The sequence below is a fragment of the Bos indicus genome, chromosome 25, assembly GCF_029378745.1.
Source record: "Bos indicus isolate NIAB-ARS_2022 breed Sahiwal x Tharparkar chromosome 25, NIAB-ARS_B.indTharparkar_mat_pri_1.0, whole genome shotgun sequence".
Lineage (NCBI taxonomy): Eukaryota > Metazoa > Chordata > Mammalia > Artiodactyla > Bovidae > Bos > Bos indicus.
Window position 1 is genome coordinate 34,420,222 of NC_091784.1, and position 23,367 is coordinate 34,443,588.

A 23,367-nucleotide genomic window follows, 5' to 3' on the forward strand; every position below is an offset into this window, starting at 1 on the left:
AATGTGGGGAACACGAGTTCCATCCCTTGTCCGGGAAATCCCACGTGCTGCAGAGCAACAAAGCCCATGTACCACAACTACTGAGCCTGCGCTTTAGAGCCTATGCTCGGCAACAAGAGAAGCCACCACAATGAGAAACCCACGTGCCGCAACGAAGAGCAGCCCATGCTCTCTGCAACTAGAGAAAGCCTGTGTGCAGCTATGAAGACCCAGCACAGCCAAAGATAAATTTAAAAAAATTTTAATTAAGATGTATATATATATACATATAGCTGATTCACTTTATTGTATATTAGAAACACAATATTGCAAAGCAACTATATTCCAATTAAAAAAAAATTAAACCCAAGCGGTCCCACACCAGGCTACTGCAAAACAGGTCTCGCTGGGCCAGGGGCCAGGCCTCCCCGCTTAGACACCAGTCACCTGCACCTCCCCTCACCTCTCAGGTCCTTCTGGTCAGCTGCCTCCAAACCCTGTGGTTTTGAGCATGACTGCCCTTGGCGGTCCTGCTTGAGAAAGTTGTGCAATATTCCAAGAACACCTCAAGTGTAGGGAATGGATGGATGGATGGATGGATGGATGGATGAAGGTACTTCCTGCATGGCCTCTCTCTGGGGCAGACCCAGTGCTGAGCACTGAGGCCGCAGAGAGAAGCAAACAGGATTTATTACTGCCTCTAGGAGCATTTATTATAGTGGGGAAGGCAGGCTGAGACCCACAGAGCCACAGAGCGTAGTGGTACACGTGGGTGTGCCATGCCAATTGCCGCAGGCCACAGGAGTCAGCAGGAACGCTTCACGAAGGGGCCGTGGTTAAGGCAAATCTGTGAGAAGAACTTTCGAGGCCTGGGACTAGGGGTGCTGTCAAGCAGCCCAGACTTTCCAGGGACCAGAGATGTTTAGCTAGAAGGGAAACTGGGGCCTGGAGAGCATGGATGCCTTGGGACACCAGGGGCCTTGACAATTGGCTAAGGAGCTGGAACTTTCTCTGCAGTCACCAGGGAGCCAGGGAAGATGTAAGGTTCAGGGTGACATGGCCCCCATGTGCCTCTTTTACAAGCCCACCCTGACTGTTGATGGGGCAGGCTGGCAGGCCTGGGGGTAGGGGGCAGGTCTCTGGCAGAGGCTGGTGAACGATTGCGTAAGGGATGGAGAAGTCTGTCCTGGAGCAACGACCATGTGGCTGTCATTAGAGGGCTGCCAGGATGCTTCTGGGGAGTGAGGGGCTGGCAGTTTCACCCACTGAGACGGGACCTACAGAAGAGGGGCGGGGGGAGGCGGCTGATGTGCAGCCACCTGGGGCCCTCCAGGGGCAGACAGTTCAGTGTCTGAGCCTCAAATGGGTCCTCTACCTTGGAAATTCCCTCCTAAAAAGCCCAGTCACTCCTCACCTCCCACCCTAGATAGCTTGCCCTAGATGGGTGGTGGGCAGAGGGGCAGTCCTTTGCCTGGGTGGCCAGGAGCCCAATCACGGCCAGAGGCAGACCCAGAGGCCTGGTGCCCCCCCATTCAGCAGGGCTGTCTGTCCACTGGCAGACCCCAGGGCCGGCCATGTTGGGTAGCAGAACTGGTGCTCTCTGGAGGATGGCGGTCTGGGCATCCGGGCCCACTGGTGTGGGACGCTGTGCCAGGGCCACAAGGGGAGAGGGTGGTGGCCCCAGGAGCTTGGGCGTTCCAGCCACCTGCAGTGCAGCAGGCAACAGGCCCTGGCAGAGAGTGGGCTAGACTGTGGGTGGCAGGGAGCCCTGGCCCGCAGGCAGCTGGCTGTGGCCACAGCTGCTCATCTTATTTTCCACTCCTCCCCGAATCACCGTCCAGCTCATCCCAGACCCCCACAGGCTCTGGTCAAGTAACTGGAGGAGGGAGTCTTGTGAGGGGGCCATCAGACGGCCCTTGTGTCCAGCTCAGCCCTGTTCTAGTAAAGCAACTTGGGCTGGTGACTTAAGTTCTCTGAGCCTCAGTTTCCCTGCAATGACATGAGGGTCTTAATTTGACATGGTGCCCGGGCTCTAGCTGGACTCTCTGAAGGGCAGCTCTTGTTGACAATGGACAGGCAGTGACCGCTCCCAGCAAGATGGTGAATAGGATGGAAAGTCTCCTGACAGCTCGGTGGCAAGGAATTCTAACGTTGGGTTGGGTCCCTCTCTTGACTGGTCTCCTGAAGTCCCCCCAGGGGGACTACCAGACAGGACCCTGGTACCAGAACAAGGAGGACAGGACAGGAAAGAAGTCCAGGACTCCAGCCAGCACTGGGCCACCAGATGTCGTGATGTTGGACAGGTGTGCCAATGGTCAGAATGACCCCTCCAGCCCAGGGAGGTGGGAAGGAGGGAGTCCAGTGACAGCCCTGGTTCCACCCTTGCCTGGCCCTCCTCTGGCTTAGTCTCTCCTTTGTTCTTGCTTTTTGCTTGTTTTGCTTGTTTTTGCTTGTTTGCTTGTTGGCTTTTGGCTTTTTGCCTCAAGGCATGCAGGATCTCAGTTCCCAGACAAGGGATAGAACCTGCGGCCCCTGCAGTGGAAATGCAAAGTCTTAACCACTGGACTGCTGGGGAAGTCCCTTTGCTTCTCCTTTGAACCAGGTGGGTACAGTGATGACCTCCAAGGACCCTGTTAACATTCAGCCTTCAGGACCCAGGATCCTCTATACCCACTGGCCGGGCATCTTCCCTTTTGGACTCACACATGCCATGCCCCCACTGGGCTCCAACATTTGCTCAGTTTCCCTTAACTGTAATGCCATCTTTCTCCTCTCTGGTGACCTAAGCCCCCATGGCTCCCAAGGACACGCCCTACCCAGGCTTTCTGGGGTCCTTGCCCTGAGTCCCCCCAGAATCTCATGCTGAGCCCCCATAGGCAGGCCTGGAACAGCACACTCCCTCTCAGCCCAAATCTGCTGCCAGGGGCCCCATCTGCTCCCCTCCCTGGCCCAGGCCATGGGCTCCAGGGCAGGAGCCAGGCCTCAGCGTCCCTGTGTGCCCCTCGAGAGCTCCCAAGTCAACAGGAACTCAGAAAAGAAAGCAGAAGGCTCATGGCCTGGCTGCCAGTCCTTGCTCTGTCACTTCTGAGTGGATGACCTCAGCAATTCTCCCTGCCGATCCCCACCCCATCCCCCCAGCTGACCAGCCAGCTCTGTGTCCCCCTCTGCAAAGTGCAGGCCTGGGGCACCAGTAAGAATCTGAGTAAGTGCCATCCGTGCATGATGTCAGTTAATCCTCATTGCAGGCTTAAGGGGTAGAGTCTAATGTTCACCCCCTGTTTATAGATGAGGAAATGGAAGGTTTGTAGAAAGAATGAGTGACTTCCTCAAGATCTCAGATCTGGTAAGAGGTGGAAGCTGGAAACCACCCAGGCCAGCTGAGGGGCTACCCTGCCAAGCAGCACACCCTCAGGGGAGTGGAGGCTGGAGACACACTTTGCCCCTGTCGGGAGCTCTCCGTGGAGAAATGGAGGTTTGTTCTTGGAAAAGGGAGGACCTGGAGAGAAGTGGTAACTTTTGGAGGCCGCACCGAGTCCGTGGCACTCTGGCTGACTTCTACTTTGGGCTCTTCCCCTACCCTATCTCCTGTCTTCTTTGAGGTTATGTGTGAGGACAAGCTCCTTGGCCCCTTGACTCCTGACCGGGAGCTGCCCCCTGATGCCCAGGCATTGCCTGCGTGGACTCTAAACCAGTCACTCCAACACTGGGCCACCAATACCATGCAAGGCAAGTGTCCCAACTCATGGATAGACGTGAGCCAAGAGGCAGCAGGGACCTGCAATTCTGGCTACATGCCACATCCAGGGTCAACTCTCCGAGCAGATACAGGACTGGTTGTTAAGAAATATCTAGTGATATTAGGGGTCCAACCTGGGAGCTGGGTGGGTGGCAGTGGTGGTGATGGTAGAGGTGATAAAGTTGGTGGAGGTAAGGATAGAGGCAAAGATGGAGGTGAGGATGGAGGTGAAGATGAAGGTGCAGATGGAGGTGAAGATGAAGGTAAGGATGAGGGTGAGGATAGAGGTAAAGATGGAGGTGAGGATGGAGGTGAAGATGAAGGTGAGGGTGGCGGTGAATATGGAGGTGAGGGTGGAGGTGAAGATGGAGGTGAGGATGAAGTTGAGGACAGAGGTGAAGATGGAGGTGAGGGTAGAGGTGAAGATGGAGGTTAGCATAGAGATGAAGATGAAGGTGCAGATGGAGGTGAGGGTGGAGGTGAGGGTGGAGGTAAAGGTAAGGATGGAGGTGAAGATGGAGGTGAGGACAAAGGTGAGGATGGAGGTGAGGATGGAGGTGAGGATGGAGATGAAGATGAAGGTAAAGATGGAGGTGAAGATGGAGGTGAGGATAGAGGTGAAGATGAAGGTGCAGATGGAGGTGAGGATGGAGGTGAAGATGGAAGTGAGGATGGAGATGAAGATGGAGGTGAGGATGGAGGTGAAGATGGAGGTGAGGGTGGAGGTGAAGATGGAGGTGAGGGTGGAGGTGAGGCTGGAGGTGAGGGTGGAGGTGAGGATGGAGATGAAGATGGAGGTGAGGATGGAGGTGAAGATGAAAGTGAGGCTGGAGGTGAAGATGGAGGTGAGGGTGGAGGTGAGGATGGAGGTGAGGGTGGAGGTGAGGATGGAGGTGAAGGTGAGGGTGGAGGTGAGGATGGGGAAATTACAGAGATGATGGAGACAGTGGCGGAGACAATGGCGGTGGTGACAGCAGAGCCGGTGGAGCTGGTGGGGACAGGTCTGGGGTGACAGCGATGGCGACAGTGGTGGACAGACTGAAGGTGACGATGGAGGACATGATGGGCAGGCTGGAGGTGCTGGTGGCAGTGATGCTGGTGGCGATGGGGGTGGAGCTGCGGCCAGTGAAACCGGAGGCCACAATAACACTGAGACTGAAGGCCAGAGAATTGCTGGGAGTAGCTCTTGACTCAGAAGCCTCTCCACCAAGCATCGACGCTCCTCCAGCCATGACTTTCAGTCAGAGAAGCCCCTCTGGCCAGTCAGCGTCACTGATGAGCATCTGGCTCCAGATAACATCACGGGCAGGAAGGGGACCCAGCTGCCTCCCAAGCATTAGCTAATGTGAGTGGAGCATCAGCCATGACTCAGGCAGCTGACAGGGTAGGGGCTTCCAACTCAGTGAGAGGCCTAGTGCCCGGGGTGCCAGACAGTCGGGAGGTGGCCTAGGGATAAGCCCTCCTGTTCTAGGAAGGAAGCAAGGCCCTGGCCACAGTCAGGCAGGAGAACAAAGGCTCTACTGGGCAGATGAGGAGCAGATCTGAGCCCCTGGGGCCAGCAAGGTGGGGAGCTGAGATCGACACTGAGCAGGGAGAAGGGGCATGCTGGGTACCAGTGCTAGGTAGGCTTCTGGCCTGGAGGGAGCTGCCAGGGGTGGGATGACGAGGTTGATGGAGGTATCTGAGGCAGAGGGGTTGGGGGTCTTGCTGGCAGCAAGGGTGGAACAATGACAGCAAGAAGATTCCAGGAGTGGTCCAAGCATGGGCTCCAAGGCGGCCACTGGGAATTCCAGCATCTTTGGTAAAAGGTCACAAATTCCTCCTCCATTCTTGACATCAACACACGAATGCTGCAGGCCCGCCATGACCGATGTTCTAGCTTTTCCATTACCCGCAGGCTGTCTGCTCCCACACCCCCTCTACCCCACGGTGTGCCCGCTTCTGGCCTCTGCCAGGACCCTGGCGAGGTGCTGGCCTGGAAGAGCCTAGTCGGGGTGCTGGCCAGGCTCCCCTGCGTGCTGCCCGGGCAGTGGGCCTTGCCAGGTGTCAGACTCAATTTCCCAATCCTTCTTGCTCAGAGAACCAAACATCTTCTCCCTCCACCCAAGCTGGGTCCTCCCAGGCCGCGTCCTTGGCAGCAGGGAGACCCTTGGGGCGGCAGTCAGACTCACCAGGCCAGGCGGAGCGGGGAGGGGGCAGAAAGCAGAAAAGTCATTCATCCAATTTGTCACCCACCTCTCAAAAGGACACTGGCCTAAGGGAAGGGAAGTGTATGCTGCAGTGGATGGAGCAGCCAGCTGCAGGCCAAGTGACCGGAGATGGCCGGGGCGGGGGACGCGCCCCCAGAGAGTCTGGAGACCTGGGTATAAGCCCTTGACTCACCCTCTCCCTGTACCCCACTGGTAAACAAGGTGGGTGAGCGAAAGAACGTCTGAGGCCCAGCCCACCGTCCATGAGTCAGCAAGGTTCCCTCCCTCTGCCAACCCCAAGTCCCTTGCACAACTTTGCACTCATTGTTTTAAAAAAATAACAGTTTGATTGTGATAGAATTCACACACCCTACAATTCACCCATTTAAGGCATACAACTCAATGGTTTTTAGCATATTCACAAAGTTGGACACACATTTCCACTGTCTGTTTGAGACCATTTTATCACCCCAAAAAGAAAGCCTTGGTCTATCACCCCCTAACTCCTAATCCTTCCAGACTCCATCTCTACTCCCACCAGCCCTACTCGCTATCACTACAGACGTGCCTGTTGTGGACATTTCTTGTCATCGTTGCTTCCTTAGAGAAGGAGGACACTGGGTAAACTGGATCTGCCTGCTGCCCCCAAACCAGCCCCTCCCTAGGGCCCCTCCTGCCCCAGGCCCAGGGCTCCAGGCTGCCAGCGCTTCGGGGTACAGGCTCTCTAACCAGCCACAAGTCTTGTCTCTCTCCCTCTGTTTCCTCCCAGCTGACCCCCTCTCCCACAGTCCACTGTGGCGCTGTCCGCTTCTCACCGCCCCTGGGACTGTTCTAAAGTGGAAATGTAATCAAGTCACCTGGAAAGGCCCAACAGGTCTCTGTTACCCTTAGGGTTCCATCCAGAACCTCGGCCCCAGGCGTTTTCGTCTGGATTCCCAAGAGGACAGGGCCTGAACTAGACCGTGCATTTGGGAGAGGATTTCAAGAGACAGGATGAAGGAGGAAGGAAAGCATGAAGGCAACCTAAGGATGCTCTCTGCCACAGGCAGCAGGGGCCCAGTTCCCCCGGAACCTCCAGGCTTACACAGAATGCCAATCCGATTGGTCTGAGTGACAGGAGATGGGTGTTTTCTTACTGGCTGAGGGTTGCTGCTAGGGAAGTGAACCCCACCCCAACATCCCAGGTGGCACTCGTCAGGCAGAGAGGACCCCTGCTTAGAAGACTCTGAGACAGAGAAAGATGCCACCATGAAGGCCATGCAGGACTCCACCCAATGCCTGCTGCTGGCTGTGCACCTTCGGTGAACATGGGCAGCGCCCAGCTGCCCCTTCTCCCGAGAACAGCTCTGAGCTGATAGGAGCTATTGGTCTGGATGTTGAGCAGCCTACGATCAATGGCCAGCTGAAACGGGGACTCCCTTCCTCCAGGAAAGCCAACACGTGGTGCAATTTATGCTCTAGAGTCTTCCCTGTGGATCAGGCCAAGTACACACTTTTCCTGAGGCCACATTCTGCTTCCTTACCTCATGAAATCACAGCATCTACTTCTAATACAGACTTAGGCTCTGTTTCTGGGGAACCCAGAAGGAAAATGTGCCCCATAACCAAGAAAAAAAAATCAGTGAAATAGATCAAGAAATGACAAAGATAATCCAATCAGCTGACAAGACTTGAAAACAGCTATGATACAAGTATTCAAGATCTTAAAGGAAAAATAAATGTAATGAGGAGAGAAATAGAAGATATAAAAGAGAACCAATATAACTTCTAGAGCTGAAAATACAATGTCTGAAATGAAAAATTCATTGGATGAGCTCAGCTGCAGCTTGGAGGGGAAAAAAAATTAAAAAGAATGTTAATATAGACTTGGAGAACTACAGAACAACACTGATTCATCTATTACATGTATAATTGGTTAGCATTTTTTGCAACAAATTCTTTCTTTAAAAAATAAAGAAAAATAAAGGTATTTTCTGACAAACAAAAGGTGAGAACATTAATTGCCAGTGTACCCTGCCCTACAAAAAAATTTAAAGAAAGTTTTTCAGGCTGAAGGAAAAAGATGTGTAAATATGATTTACCTGACAATGAAGAATACCAGAAATGATGAATAGGCAAATATGTGGACTAATATAAAACAGATTTTCTCTCATTTTTATTTCCTTGAAAGATAATTGACTTTTCTGTATACCTGAAGGAGAAGGCAATGGCACCCCACTCCAGTACTCTTGCCTGGAAAATCCCATGGATGGAAGAGCCTGGTGGGCTGCAGTCCATGGGGTCGCTAGGAGTCGGACACGACTGAGCAACTTCACTTTCACTTTCCACTTTCATGCATTGGAGAAGGAAATGGCAACCCACTCCAGTGTTCTTGCCTGGAGAATCCCAGGGACCGGGGAGCCTGGTGGGCTGCCATCTATGGGGTCGCACAGAGTCAGACACGACTGAAGCGACAGCAGCAGCAGCAGCAGCAGCAGCAGCATACCTGAAACTAACAGAACATTGTAAATCAACTCGGTTTCAGTGAAAAGTTGTTTGTTTTGAAAAGAAATTTAAAACATTTTTTAAGGGTAACTGACTTTTAAAGAAAAAAAAAATAACACTGTATTGTGGAGTCTAGAACCTTCACAGAAGTGAAATGAAGGACTGCCACAGCACGAAGGATGGAAGTGGAAGTATACTGTTGTAAGGGTCTTATATTATTCACAAAGTATTAGTTAATAGTTTAAAGATAGACTGGATCTTTAACTTGGATAAGTTACAAATCCAAAGTACAAACTCGAGAGCAATTACACACACACACACACACATCACACACATAGAGAGAGAAGTAGCTAATGGGCCAAAAGTGATCAAAATGGAAGGCTAAAACCAAAAGACAAATCCTCAGTCCACAGGAAGGGAGGGGGACTTCCCTGGTGGTCCAGCGGCTAGTTGTCATGCTCCCAGTGTGGGGGCCCAGGCTTGATCCCTGGTCAGGGGACTGGATGCAGCACGCTGCAACTGAGTTCACAGGCCACAGCTAAAGATCCCACGTGCCGCAGCTAAGACCTGGCACGGCCAAATAAATGTAAACCAACAACCAAGAAAGGAAGGGAAAGAGGCAAAGGTGAACAGAGCTGAAGGAGCAAACAGAAAACAAACAGCAAGTCAGGAGCGTTAAACCCAAACGTATCGCTCGGAGCCTAGTCACACGGAGTAACGGACTGCATCTGCCCTCCCGCCTTAACAAGGAGAAAACCAAATAAAACATAGGACACAGCGGTTCTTCAACACGGACGAGAAGCAGTACAGAAATGTGATCCCTAAGAGAAGAGGAAATAAGGCGAATTCTAAAACCTGGAAATTTTCTTAGATCTTAGGAAATTAATGTACTTCTAAATAACCCATCAGATCAGATCAGATCAGATCAGTCGCTCAGTCGTGTCTGACTCTTTGCAACCCCATGAATCGCAGCACGCCAGGCCTCCCTGTCCATCACCAACTCCTGGAGTTCACTCAGACTCACGTCCATCGAGTCCGTGATGCCATCCAGCCATCTCATCCTCTGTCGTCCCCTTCTCCTCCTGCCCCCAATCCCTCCCAGCATCAGAGTCTTTTCACATGAGAGATTACAAAGTATTTTGTACCAAATGGAAATGAAAACACAATACACCAACGTTTGTGGAGTGCAGCTCTAAAAGCAATGACTTAGAGGGAAATTATAGCTTTAACTGCTGTACAAAAGATAAAAAGTTGATAATCGATGAGTAAAGGGTCTGTCCTAAAAACCTAAGAAATGAAAGAGCAAATTCAACCTGAGATAGAAAAATGTGAATAACAAAGGTAAGAACATAAGTCAATGAAATAGGAAGTGGACAAACAATACAGAAAATGCTGATACCAAAAGCAGTTGATTTGAAAGGTCCAAATCACTAACATATTTATCTATTGTTATATAACAGTAGTGCCATAAACATAGTAGCTTTAAACAGCATACGTTAATTTTCTCCTAGTTTTGTGGGTCAGAGGCACAGATCAACTGGGTCCTCTGCTTTAGGACGTGACGAAACTACACTTAAGGTGTCTTGTCTATGGCTCAGCTCCGGAGGAGACCACTTCCAACTTACATAGTTATCGACAGAATCCAGTTCCTTATGGGATGCTGGGCTTGGAGCCTCACTTTCTAGTTTGTCGTCAGCTGGAGGCCACCTGCAGCTCCTGGCAACGTGGCCCTTTCCAAATGGCAGCTTGCAACATAGCAGTTTAATTCCTCAAAGCCATGGTGGAGGGGGGCCATCTCCTAGTAATGTGAATTATTAACTCATACAAAATAATCACATATACATAATCATGTACACTCCTTTACTGTTGCTATATTCTACTGATTAGAATACTTTGGCTACCTGATTCAAAGAGCCAACTCATTGGAAAAGACCCTGATGCTGGGAAAGATTTAAGGCAGGAGGAGAAGGGGGTGACAGAGGATGAGATGACTAGATGGCATCCCCTATTCAATGGACATGAGTTTGAACAAACTCCAGGAGACAGGGAAGGACAGGGAAGCCTGGCGTGCTTCAGTCCATGCGGTCACAAAGAGTCGGACATGACTGAGCGACTGAACAATGACAACTGATTAGAAGCAAGTCGCAGGTCACATGTGCACTTGAGGGGAGCAGCTCACCCAAGTAAGTGAACACCAGAAGGTGGGGACCTTAGGGCTGCTGTACAGCTTTTGTCACAATTGGTAAAACCCAGACTGGATTCTTCAACCAAAAAATAGAGACCATTACGCGACCAATATTATTAGAGAGAGAAGGAGGATCGCTAGAGACTATATACACACTAACTAGATAACATGGGATGATTATGAACAATATCAAGTCAATATATTCAATAACAAATGGAAATGGACATATTCCTTACACAAACTATCAAAACCAGCACACGAAGAAACAGAAGGTAAAAGGGCAAATTATAGCTGAGTGAAAAAGAAAAGATAAAAGGGAAGTAAATGAAATAGAAAAATGATAGAGAAAATGGAAGAAACCAAAATCTGGTTCTTCGAAATGGTAACAAAATTCGCAAATCTTTGGCAATCCTGAATGAGAAAAAGAGCTATCTCAAATTATTAAAATTGAGAATGAAAGAATAGACATTACTACTAACTTTACAGAAGTAAGAAGAGCTATAGGGCAATACCATGAACAGCTGTATACCAACAAAGTAGATAACCTAGATTAAATGGACATAGTTAGAAATATTCAAACTACTAAAATGGACTCAAAAGAGACCAAAAAGCTCTCTAACATGTAAAGAGATTGAATTAATAATAATAACTGTCCTCTGTCCTAAGTTTTCAGTCATGTCCAACTCTTGTGATCCCACTGGCTGTAGCCCTCCAGGCACCTCTGTCCACGGGATTCTCCAGGCAAGAATACTGGAGTGGGTTGCCATGCCCTCCTCCAGGGGATCTTCCCAACCCAGGGATTGAACCCACGTCTCATGTCTCCTGCATTGGCAGGTGGGTTCTAACTTCTCACAAAGAAAAGCCCAAGACGCGATGGCTTTATGGGTGAATTTTGCCAAATGTTTAAAGAAGAACTGATGCTAGAGGAGTGATACCAGCAAGGTGGCATAATAGGAGTTTCCTGTCGTCATCCCCGCCCGCAGGACGTCAGTTCTGGCTACCACTGGTGACGACAGTACCTTTGTGGGAGTCCAGGAATCCAGCAGAGAGGTTCCTTCACTGTCGGAGAAAAGAAAATCTGAGAACACACACATTGGAGACAGTCGATGAATACTTGCCCTATGCCTACGTCACCCCCTCTCAAGGTGGCATAGTTCAATGCCAAGAGAGACCCTCTGGGCCTGTCCTTTCTCCCAGGGAAAAATGAGAGAGCAGTAAGTCAACACCGGGCTTCCCAGTCAAGGTGGATGGCACCCAAGAGGCCCACTTATTCTAACCCACCCAGAACCCAGAACACGGTCAGCACAGCTGAGGGGTTGAGAGAGGCTGGGAACACAAAAACTAGGGCTCAGAACTTATCCGAGGGAATTCCCTGGTGGTCCAGTAGTTAAGACTGTGCTCCGACTGCAGGGGGCATGGTTTCAATCCCTGGTCCAGGAACTAAGATCCCACATGCCAATTTAAAAGACAAAACAAAAGCTCATCAAGAGGCTGCAGATCCTACAAACCACTTTGTAGACTCCACCAGGAAGTCCACCCGGGAGTCCCTTAGCAAGCCTCACCTGCAGATCCCTCAACTGGCCCAAGTGTATCTCCAATGCTCTGCACACGTCACTGACCTCCTCTGGTCAGCTCCCTGCACACACCGTCATGGACAGGGAGTATGAATCTTGGCAGACAACTTACAAGCACAAGCAGAAAGCTGCCGTGATTCTGGGACTGACAGAAGGCACCAAGCTTGAGCATTCTCAGGGCACAAGCCTAGGGAAATAAAACAGTAGCCTCTCAGCTTCTAGCCTGGCTTCATAGAATCAATAGAAGGCATACAATCTTAAGAATTTCCCTCCAAGGAACGTCCCTCGTGGTCCAGTGGCTAAGACTCTGAGCTCCCAAGGCACGGTGCCCAGGTTCGATCATATGCCGCAACTGAGAGTTCGCAGGCTACAACTAAAGATTCCACACGCTATAACAAAGGTCCCGCATGCCAGAATGAAAACTGAAGGTCCCATGTGCCATAACTAAGACCAGGTGCAGCCAAATAAATAAACATATAAATAAATATATATTTTTAAAATTTCCCTCCAAGAGGGCACATGAGGTGTGGAGTGGCCACAACCATAGGAAAGGTCTGAACCTCAGAATTCTTAGCTGGGCTGACTGGTGACAGTATTTCTCTCCCAAAGTTAGTCAGTAAAGACTGGAGAAGGTGACTACTTTTTCAAATGTGAAGACAATAATGCAAGACTTTGAGGAACACAAAAAAATTAAGGAAACATGATACCACCACAAGAACACAGTAATTTTTCAGCAACTGAACCCCTCACATATGAAGGTTTATGAATTGCCTGACAAATAATTCAAAATCATCATTTTAAGGAAGCTCAGGGATCTACAAGAGAACCACAGCTTTCTTAACACGATAAAAGGCATTTATGAAAAATCCACTGCTAACGTCATACATAATGGTGAGAACTGAAAGCTTTCCTGCTAAGACCAAGAATAAGACAAAGATATCAGGGTATTTAGGCAAGAAAGAGAAGCAAAACCACTCAGGTTGAAAAAGATTAACTATTAACTATGTGTAGATGTGTAGATGACAGGGTGTTATTCACAGAAAACCATAAGAAATACAAACACATGTGCGTGCACACACACACACACCTGTTAGAACTAATAAACAAACTCAGCAAGCTTTTAGAATATAAGAGAAATATTCAAAAATCAATTGAGTTTATTACATAAACTAGAAATGAATCATTCTAAAGGAAAAGTAATAAAACTATTCCTCTCACCATATACAAAAATTAACTCAGAAGATCAAAGACCTAAATCAAAGAACTAAAGCTCTAAAACTCTTAGAAGAAGATATAGTAAATTTTTGTGATCTTGGACTAAGCAGTGGTTTCTCAGATAAGACATGAGAAGCACAAGCAAGAAGAGAAAAAATTAAGTAAATTGGATTTGATCAAAATTTTAAGCATTCACGTTTCAAAGCACCGTCCAGAAAGTGAAAAAACAACCCACTGAATGGAGGAAAATATTTGCAAATCGTTTTTCTGATAAGGGACTAGTTTCCAGAATATATAAAGAACTCTTACAACAGCAATAAAAAGGTACATAAGTCATCCTTTAAATGTGAAAAGGATTTTAATAGACATTTCCCACGAGAAGATATACATGCAAATGGCCAATAAGCACATGAAAAAAAGTTCAACATCATTAGTCACTAAGAAAATGAAAATCAAAACCACACCATGATGTATCAAAACCACTATAATGGATGTAATAAAAAGAAAGACAATAAAAAGTGTTGACAAGAATGTGGAGAAATTGGAACCTTCGTACGTTGCTGGCAGAAATATAAAATGGTGCAGTCACTTTGGAAAAGCGTTTGGCAGTATCTCAAAAAGTTAAAATAGAGTTGCCAAAGGAGGCATTCTACTCTCATGTATATACCACAGGAGAACTGCCAGGACAGGCGAGCCCGGTGGGCTACAGTCCATCCCGTCAGAAAGAATCGGACATACCTGAAGCGCTTGAGCATGCACACATGCGAGAACTGAAAATGTATGTCCACGTGAAAACATGTATGTAAATGCTCACTGCAACGTTATCCACAGTGGCCCAAAGTGGAATCAGTTCCCATATCCATCACTGATGAATGGATAAGCATAATGTGGTATACCCATACGATGGAATAATCTTCGACCACAAAAAGATGAATGAAGTCCTTACAAATACTACAACATGGATGAATTTTGAAAACATTGTGCTAAGTGAAAGAAGTCAGCCACAAAAGGTCATGTGTCATATGATTTCATTTATATGAAATGTCCAGAATAAGCAAATCCATAGAGACAGAAAGTGTTTGCCAGGGGCTGGGAGGAAGCGAGAATGAGTGTAAACTAATGGGAATGGAGTTTTTCAGGGGGAGATGGAAAATGTTTATGAAATGAGAAGATGGTTGCACAACTTTGTGAATATACTTAAAACAAGTGAATTGTTCCCTTTTTTAAAAAAGTGAATTTTATGGTATGTGATTTATACCTCCGTAAAAAAGAAAAAATAGAAAAATCTGAATGAGTCTATATCTACTAAAATTTATGTTTTATGGTTCAAAACTTTCCAACAAGGAAAAAAATTCCAGGCCCAGATGGCTTCACGGGTAAATTCTAGCAAGCAATTAAGAATGAGGTAATTCCAATCTCACAAAAACTTCTAGAGAACATAGAGAGAATATTTCCCAACTAATTTTATGAGGCCAGTGTTACTCTGATACCAAAACCAGACGAAAACATTACAAGGGGGAAAAAAACCTAACAAACCTAGACAAGGGATTGTCAAACCATGGCCTACGGGCCCAAATCAGCCTGCAGTCTGTTTATGTAAATAATGTTTTAAGAAAACACACATTATTTACATACATTATTTCCTAACAATAGTCCTGGAGTGGATTGCCATTTCCTTCTCCAGGGGATCTTCCCAACCCAGGGATCGAACCTGGGTCTCCCACATTGTAGACAGACACTTTACCATCTGAGCCACCAGGGAAGTCTTAAGAAAACACAGCCACACCCATTCATGTGTGTATTCTCCATTGCTGCCTTCATGTTACAGTGGCAGAGTTGAGTAGTTGTGACACAGATTACACGGTCTCCAGAGCCTCAGATATTTACTACCTGACTCTTCACAGAAAAAATTTGCTGATTCCTTGCTATGGACAAAGAGCTGTCCTGAACAAAGATGCAAAAATCCATTAGGAGGATCAGCAAATCAACCAAGAAACACATAAAAAAGGTAAAAGTCAAGTCAACTGGAAATTTATCCCAGAAATGCAATGTTAGTTTACAAAAAAAAAAAAAAAAATCAGTCAATGTAATAAAATATATCAATGAATAAAGGTTAAAAATAACATAGTCTTCTTAATAATGGCAGAAAGAAAGCATTTGACAAAATTCAACATACAGTCATGATAAAAACACTTTTCAGCAAGCTAAAAATGGAAACATTTCCCATCCAACATGGAAGAAGTTTGGAAGTCATCACTCTGTCCTAACAATAAGTAAAAGGCTGAATGAACTGAAGTATGAATAACTTCAGATCCATCAGAGAAGCACAGTCATGGGGAAAATCACTGCCCCCTCCCCACCCAAACTGTAGAGACAGGCAGGTGGACGCAGAGAACTACAGCTTATCCGTGCAGAAAGCAGTACCGGGGTGGGGAAACCTCAATTACAATCAACAAACTGCTGGAGGCTGAGTGTGGACAAGTCTCATTGACAAAAACTCCAAGGGGATGCAATCAGAGGGTGGCCTGCCCCCCCCCCCCACCACACACACACAGACACACTTGTGTGAGTTTTACCTCCTGAAGACTTATCAGGTTCTCATAATGAATATCAGAGAAAAACCCCCAGTGCTTCTGGCAGGTGCAGAAGAAAACAAACCATTATGAAACATGCCAGAGTATTCTGTTCTTAACAAAGCCTGCATTCAGGAGAAATGACCTAACCAGAGACTTACTTGCAGAGGGGTTTAACGGAGCCTAACTGTCTTGGGGGAAGGGAAATACCCAGCTCCATCCCATTCTAGCCATCCTGTTCCACCTAAGGCCAGAAAAACAAACAATAAGCACTTGTGAAGCTCACAGTCCAGGAGCATCTGTTCACGAAGACTAAGATCTAATCCTAGGACTATGGACTGCTCCCCTACACCCCCTTTATCACAACATGCCTAAAGGGTAATTTATAGTCATTCCTATCGCCCCGTACATCATGTCCAACTATCAAGGGAAAAAAAAAAACTACAAGGCATACTAAAAGGCAAAAAAACATAGTCTGAAGAGGCAGAGCAAGCAACAGAACCAGACTCAGATAAGACAGGGATGTTGGAATTATTAATATAAAAGCAAGGAATTTAAAGCGACTATAATCACTATGCTAAGGGTGCTCATGGATAAGATAGACAGCATGCAAGAACAGACGGGCAATGTAAGCAGAGATGGAAATTCTAAGAACCAAACAGAAATGCTGGAGATCAAAAGCACTGCAGCATAAATGAAGAATACCTTTGATGGGCTTATTAGCAGACTGGACACAGCTGAGGAAAGGATCTTTGAGCTTGAGGATGTCTCAACAGAAATCTCCAAAATGGAAAAACAAAGAGAAAAAAAGGCTGGGAGAAAAAATACCAGAGCAGAACAGAACTGGGAGACAGCTACAAAAGGTGTAACATATGCTTAATGCGAATACCAGAAGGAGAAGAAAGAGAGAGACAGGAAGAGAGGAAATTTTTGAAACAATAATTTGTTTGACTGAGAATTTCCCCCAAATTAACGTCAGACACCAGACCACAGATCCAGGAAGCTTAGAGAACATCAATCAGGATGAATGCCGAAAACTACACCCAGGCATATTATATCCAAACTACCAAAAATCAAAGATAAAGAAAAATTCCTGAAATAAGCCAGGGAAAAATGAAGAGAAAAGATGAGAATTACGTCCAACTTCTCAGAAACTATGCAAACAAGGAGAGAGTGCAGTGAAATACTTAAAAAAAGTATTAAGAGGGTAAAAAAAATATCCCACCATTTTAGATTTCTAGGAGGAAAATATCCTTCAAAAGTGAATGAGAAATACTTTCTCAAGCAAAAATTGAGAGCATTTGTTGCCTTGCAAAAAAAAAAAAATGGTTTCTTTAAAAAATATTTATTTATCTGGCTGTGTCAGGAGGGTCTTAGTTACAGCACACGAGATCTTTGCTGTGTCACGCGAGATCTTTCGTTGTGGCTGGAACGCTTGGCTTGGTTGCCTTGCTGCGCGTGGGATCCCAGTTTCCTGACCAGGGATCAACCCTGCATCCCTCACACTGCAAGGTGGATTCCTAACCACAGGGAAGTCCCACAAACAATGCTTTTCAAAAATTCCTTAGAGAAGGAAAATAATAAAGTTCAGAAACCCACTTTTACATAAAGAAAGAGCGTGCACAGGAGAAAGAATAAGTGAAGGCTATTTAAAAACGTATTTTTCTTATCCTCAGTTGATCTAAGATAATAGCTTGTTCAACCTAATAATACCAACAAAGTACCACGTATACTTATTTGTGTGTGTGTACTTATGTGTAAGTGAAATGAATGATGACAACAGGGACAGGAGGCAGGAATCAGAGTCCGTTTGCTGAAGTGCCTGCACTACTTGTGAAGCGGTAAAGTATTATTTGAAAGTGAACTTGGCCTGGTTGTAAATATATACTGCAAATTCTAGGGCAATCATTAAAAAAAGAAGTAGTAACTGATATGCTAAGAAAGGGGATAATATAGAATAAAATGCTCAATTAAAACCACAAAAGGCGGAAATGACAAAAGAGCCATTTCTCCAAGAAGATATAACAATCCTTTATGCATACATGCCTAATAACAGAACATTGAAATATGTGAGGCAAAAACTGATGGACCTGCAAGGAGAAATAGATGACCACGACCATATTTGGAGATTTCAATACCCCTCTACCAGAAGTGCATGAATCCAGCAGGCAGAAAAATCAGCAAGGCCACAGTTGAACCCAACAACATCAAACAACTGGATATAAGCAGCATCTAGTGAGTGCTTCATCCAATAATGTCAGAATACAGATTCTCGAGTTCACATGGGACATTGACTAAGATAGCCTGTAACACATTTGGGGTCATAAAACACATCTTAATGAATTTAAAAGAATGAAAAGCACACAATGTCTGTATCAGACCACCATGGAATTAAACTGGAAATCAACAACAGAAAGATAGCTGGAAAATCCCAAAATCCTTGGAGACTAAATAATACACTTCTAAATAGCACTCAGATCAAGGAAGAAATACCAAGAAAAATTTTTAAATATTCTGAATGAAATGAAAATTAAAACACAACTTATCGAAATGTGTGGGATGCAGTAAAAGCAGATCTTAGAGGGAAATTTATAGCTTTCAGTATATTAAAAAAGAAGAAAGATCTAAAATCAATCAACTAAGCTTCCACCTTAGGTAGCTAGAAAAAGAAGAGCAATTTAAACCCAAAGTAAGCAGAAGAAGGGGTTCCCAGAAGGCACTAATGCAAAAGAATCTGCCTGCCAATGCAGGAGACACAAGAGACGCAGGTTCAGTCCCTGGGTTGGGAAGATGCCCTGGAGAAGGAAATGGCAACCAACTCCAGTATTCTTGCCTAGGAAATCTCATGGTCAGAGGAGCCTGGTGGGCTAGAGTCCATGGGTCACAAAGAGTCAGATACTACTGATCACATACACACACACACAGAAGAAAAGATACAATAAAAATGAATGGAAATCAATGGACTTGAAAACAGAAAATCAATAGAGAAAATCAATGAAACCAAAATCCAGTTCTTTGACAAGATCAGTAAAATTCATAAGCTTCTTACCAGTCTAAGAAGAGAGGACTCAAGATTACTATTACCAGAAATTAAACAGGAGGCAGCCTTAAAGATCCCAGGGACATTAAAAGGATAATAAATATTATGAACAACTCTGCCTACAAATTTGATAACCTAAATGAAACAGATCCATTCCTTGAAAGACACAATCTGCAAAACTCACATAAGAAGGAAGAGAAAGTTTGAATAGGCCTTTATCTATTAAAGAAATTGAGTCAATAATTATTAACTCCAAATAATTATCAACCTTTCAAAACAGACAGCAGCAGACCCAGATGGGTTCACTGGTCGATTCTAGCTATAAATTCAATTTCTTCAGTAACTATGGAGCAATTCAGGTTAACCCTTAACTCACTTCACAAGGTTGTTGTTACTGAGGAATGGATCCTGTGGGCTCCACTGGGAGGTCTCACGTCATTACCAGGAAGTTGCTGAGGGCAGTGACATGAGAGACGGGAGGCGAAAAAGAAAAAGAAGTCTCTCCTCTCTCTAGGCTTTAGGAGGTCCCTTTCCTGCTCCTCCAGCGGGAACCATAAGGTTCCTCCTGGGCTTCTCACTGTTCCTGCCAACACCAGTTCTTGGTTTCAGGCTGACTTGTGCTCAGACTGGAGGACACTGTAGGAAAAAAATAACGGGTAGACTCACCACTGGTTCGGTGGTGCTCCAACTTCTTGTCTTTTTTTTTTCCAATGTTCCTACTAATATTGACTTTTCAGAGTCCTCAGATCGCTGTTCCATGTATTCCATCCAGGTTTTGCAGCTGTATTCAGTAGGAGAGACAGGGTGGAGTGCGCTTACTACATTTTACCCAGAACCAGAGCCTACAGATTTCTTTAGACATATGAAATTGCAAGAATTAATCACCAGCAGATCTTCACTTCAAAAAAAAATGTTAAAGGAAGTCTTTCAGACAGGAGGAAAATGATACCAGATGGAAATATGGATGGACATAAAGAAAAGGAGAGCATTAGAAATGGTAAGTGTGTGGATAAACTTGAAAAAGTCTTTTTCTTCCTTTTTAAATCTTTTCAAAAGGGAATTGACTACTCAAAGCAGAAATAGTAACAATGTATTGTGGCAGGCATAACACGTAGAAGCAAAATATCTGACAACAGAATCACAAAGGTGAAGGAGAAAATAGAAGCACAATCTTGTAAGGATCTTAGACTATATATTTTTAAGTGTATAATGTTACTTGAGGGTAGATTAATAAGTTAAAGATGTACACACTGTCATAAACCATCACTAAATAATAAAAAACTAAGAGTTATACCTAATAAACTAATAAGTGAGATCAAATAAAATCATAAAAAATGTTCAATTAATTCAAAAGAAGCCCGAAAAAGAGGGAACAGGGAACAAAGAGCAGATGGGTCAAATACAAAACAAATATCAGGATAGCAGATTTGAGTCCCACCGTATCAATGATTATATAAAATGTAAATGGTTTGTAGGACGAGTGGTAAACTATGGCCTGCAGCGTGTTCTTACATGGCCCTCAAGCTAAAAATGGTCTGTCCATTCACAAAGCATTGTGGAAAAGAAAGCAAAGGAGAAAAAAAAAAAAAGGAAGCGAAGGAGTATGTAGCAAAGACCATATGCAGCCCACAAAGCCTAATTTATTTATTGCCAGTCCTTTACAGAAAATGTTCTTCAATGTTCTTTTCAACCCCAGTTAAAAGTTAAAAGGCAGAGGCAGACTTAAAAGGCATCTTCTCCACGGCAAGAGGCAGTGTGGTCCCGAGAGGACCGGGGGCGCCCTTGTTGCCTTCTCTCTATCTCCTTGCCATTTGATCCTAAAGGAAGAAGTCATCATGAATAGGGTGTTGCAGAGCAGAGAAACTAAAGCCTGGCTTTCTAATTAGGGACAAGGAAGACGAGTAGTCACAAGCTGGAAAGTGTGAGATCGCTGAGAAAAAGGAACTCAAGAAAACAATTTGGGGGAATTCCCGGGCAGTCCAGTGGTTAGGCTCCGAGCTTCCACTGATGAGGGCCCAGGGTTCAATTCCTGGTCAGGGAACTAAGATCCCACTAAGGGTGTGGTGCAGCCAAAAAGAAGAAGAAAACAACTTGGTAACGTTGTATGTATGAACCCGTGTGCTCATGGCTGAGCTTTGTGTGTGGATCTGGCCCTAGATAGCATAGACTTTGAGGAATAAATTACGGGGCACAGACCACTGCCACTCACAGCAACCAACTGAGTATTATCCCAGCAACACAGGACTGTTTTACTATTTGAGTGTTAATTAATGCAGTCTAAAAAAGAAAGCACAGAAGATCATATCAATGTATGTATTTGACAAGATTCAACATCCATTCTGGATAAAGTGAAAGTGAAGTCGCTCAGTCGTGTCCGACTCTTTGTAACCCCATGGACTGTAGCCCACCAGACTCCTCCATCCATGGAATTTTCTAGGTAAGAGTACTGGAGTGGGTTGCCATTTCCTTCTCCAGGGGATCTTCCCAACCTGGATATCGACCCGGGTCTCCTGCATTGCGGGCAGACACTTTACCGTCTGAGCCACCAGGGAATCCCTATCCATTCTGGATAAATTCTCATCAAAGTAGGAATAGAGGACTTGCCTGTGGTCCAGTGTTTAAAACTCCACACTTCCAAAGCTGGGGAATCGAGTCTGATTCCTTGTTGGGGAACTAAGATTCTCACATACTGCAACGTGTGGCATGGCCAAAAAATTAAATTGAAAAAAAAATTTTAATATGTTTTTAAGTCTTTTAAAAAAAAAAAAAAGGTAGGAATAGAAAGGAACTTCCTCAACCTGATAAAGGGCATCTATAAATTACTCAGAACTAAAATCATACTTGGAGCTTCCCTGGTGGCTCAGACAATAAAGAATCCGCCTGCAAAGCAGGAGACCTGGGTTTGATCCCTGGGTTGGGAAGATCCCCTGGAGAAGGGAATGGCAAGACCCACTCCAGTATTCTTGCCTGGAGAACTCCATGGACAGAGAAGCCTGGTGTGCTATAGTCCACAGGGTTGCAAAGGGTCGGACATGACCTAGTGACTAACACTTTTACTTATCAAAATTATAGGGGCTTCCCAGGTGACACAGTGGGAAAGAATCTGCCTGCCAATGCAGGAGACGTGAGTTCCATCTCTGGATTAGGAAGATCCCCTGGAGAAAGAAATATCAACCCACTCCAGTATTCTTGCCTGGGAAATTCCACGGACAAAAGAGCCTGGCAAGCTACAGTCCGTGCGGTCACAAAGAGTCGGACACGACGGAGCGACTGATCAAAATTATGCTTACTGGTAAAGGATTGAATACTTTCCCTAAATTCAAGAACAAGATAAGAATGTTTACTCTTACCCCTTCTATTCAACATTGTATTGGAAGACCAAGGCAAGATAATAAAAAAAGAAAAAAAAGAAAGGGCACTTTGGGAAGGAAGAATTTAAACTGTCCCTTTTTATGGAACACATGATTGTCTCCAAAGAAAATTCCAAGAAATCCACCCCTCAAAAGCTCCTAAAACTATAAATAAATTTATAAAGATGGAAACATACAATTTAAAGTCTATGCACCAGCAGCAAACCATGCATTTCAGCAAACTGAAATCTCAAAAACAGTACCAATTATAATAGTACCCAAACAAGAAACTCGATCTCTAATAAAGCTACAGTTTAAAAAAGACATTGTTTGGAAAAGGAAAAGGTAAACCATAGAATGGAAGAAAATCTTCACAGTATCTATAGATGACAGTGGACTTTTATGCAGCTCAGTAAAAGAGAGAAAAATGGTCTTTTAAAAACTGGGCAGGCGGATTCATTTTGATATTTGGCAAAACTAATACAATTATGTAAAGTTTAAAAATAAAATAAAATTAGGAAAAAAAATAAAAAAAAATAAATAAAAAAAATAAAAACTGGGCAAAATGCGTGGATGCCTCTCAAAAGAAGATGTATAAAGGGCAAATAAGCATATGAAACATGCTCAACCTCATTAGTCATTCAGTTCAGTTCAGTCGCTCAGTCGTGTCTGACTCCTTGCGACCCCATGAATCGCAGCACGCCAGGCCTCCCTGTCCATCACCAACTCCTAGAGTTCACCCAGACTCATGGCCATCGAGTCAGTGATGCCATCCAGCCATCTCATCCTCTGTCGTCCCCTTCTCCTCCTGCCCCCAATCCCTCCCAGCATCAGAGTCTTTTCCAATGAGTCAACTCTTCACATGAGGTGGCCAAAGCACTGGAGTTTCAGCTTCAGCATCAGTCCTTCCAAAGAACACCCAGGCCTGATATTTAGAATGGACTGGTTGGATCTCCTTGCAGTCCGAGGGACTCTCAAGAGTCTTCTCCAACACCACAGTTCAAAAGCATCAATTCTTCAACGCTCAGCTTTCTTCACAGTC

The 23,367-nt window shown here is 45.5% G+C and overlaps 1 long non-coding RNA gene across 1 annotated transcript in view; it reads right to left on the reverse strand.

The window, feature by feature from the left end:
- Positions 1-8,039: 8,039 nt before the first annotated feature.
- Positions 8,040-23,367, reverse strand: part of LOC139179746 (uncharacterized) — a 51,451-nt gene continuing 36,123 nt past the window's right edge. Inside the window, exons 3-4 of the long non-coding RNA XR_011564092.1 lie at positions 19,642-19,756; positions 8,040-8,395 (exon numbers count right to left, since the gene is read on the reverse strand). This is a non-coding gene — a long non-coding RNA (uncharacterized lncRNA). The remainder of the gene's footprint in view (positions 8,396-19,641; positions 19,757-23,367) is intronic.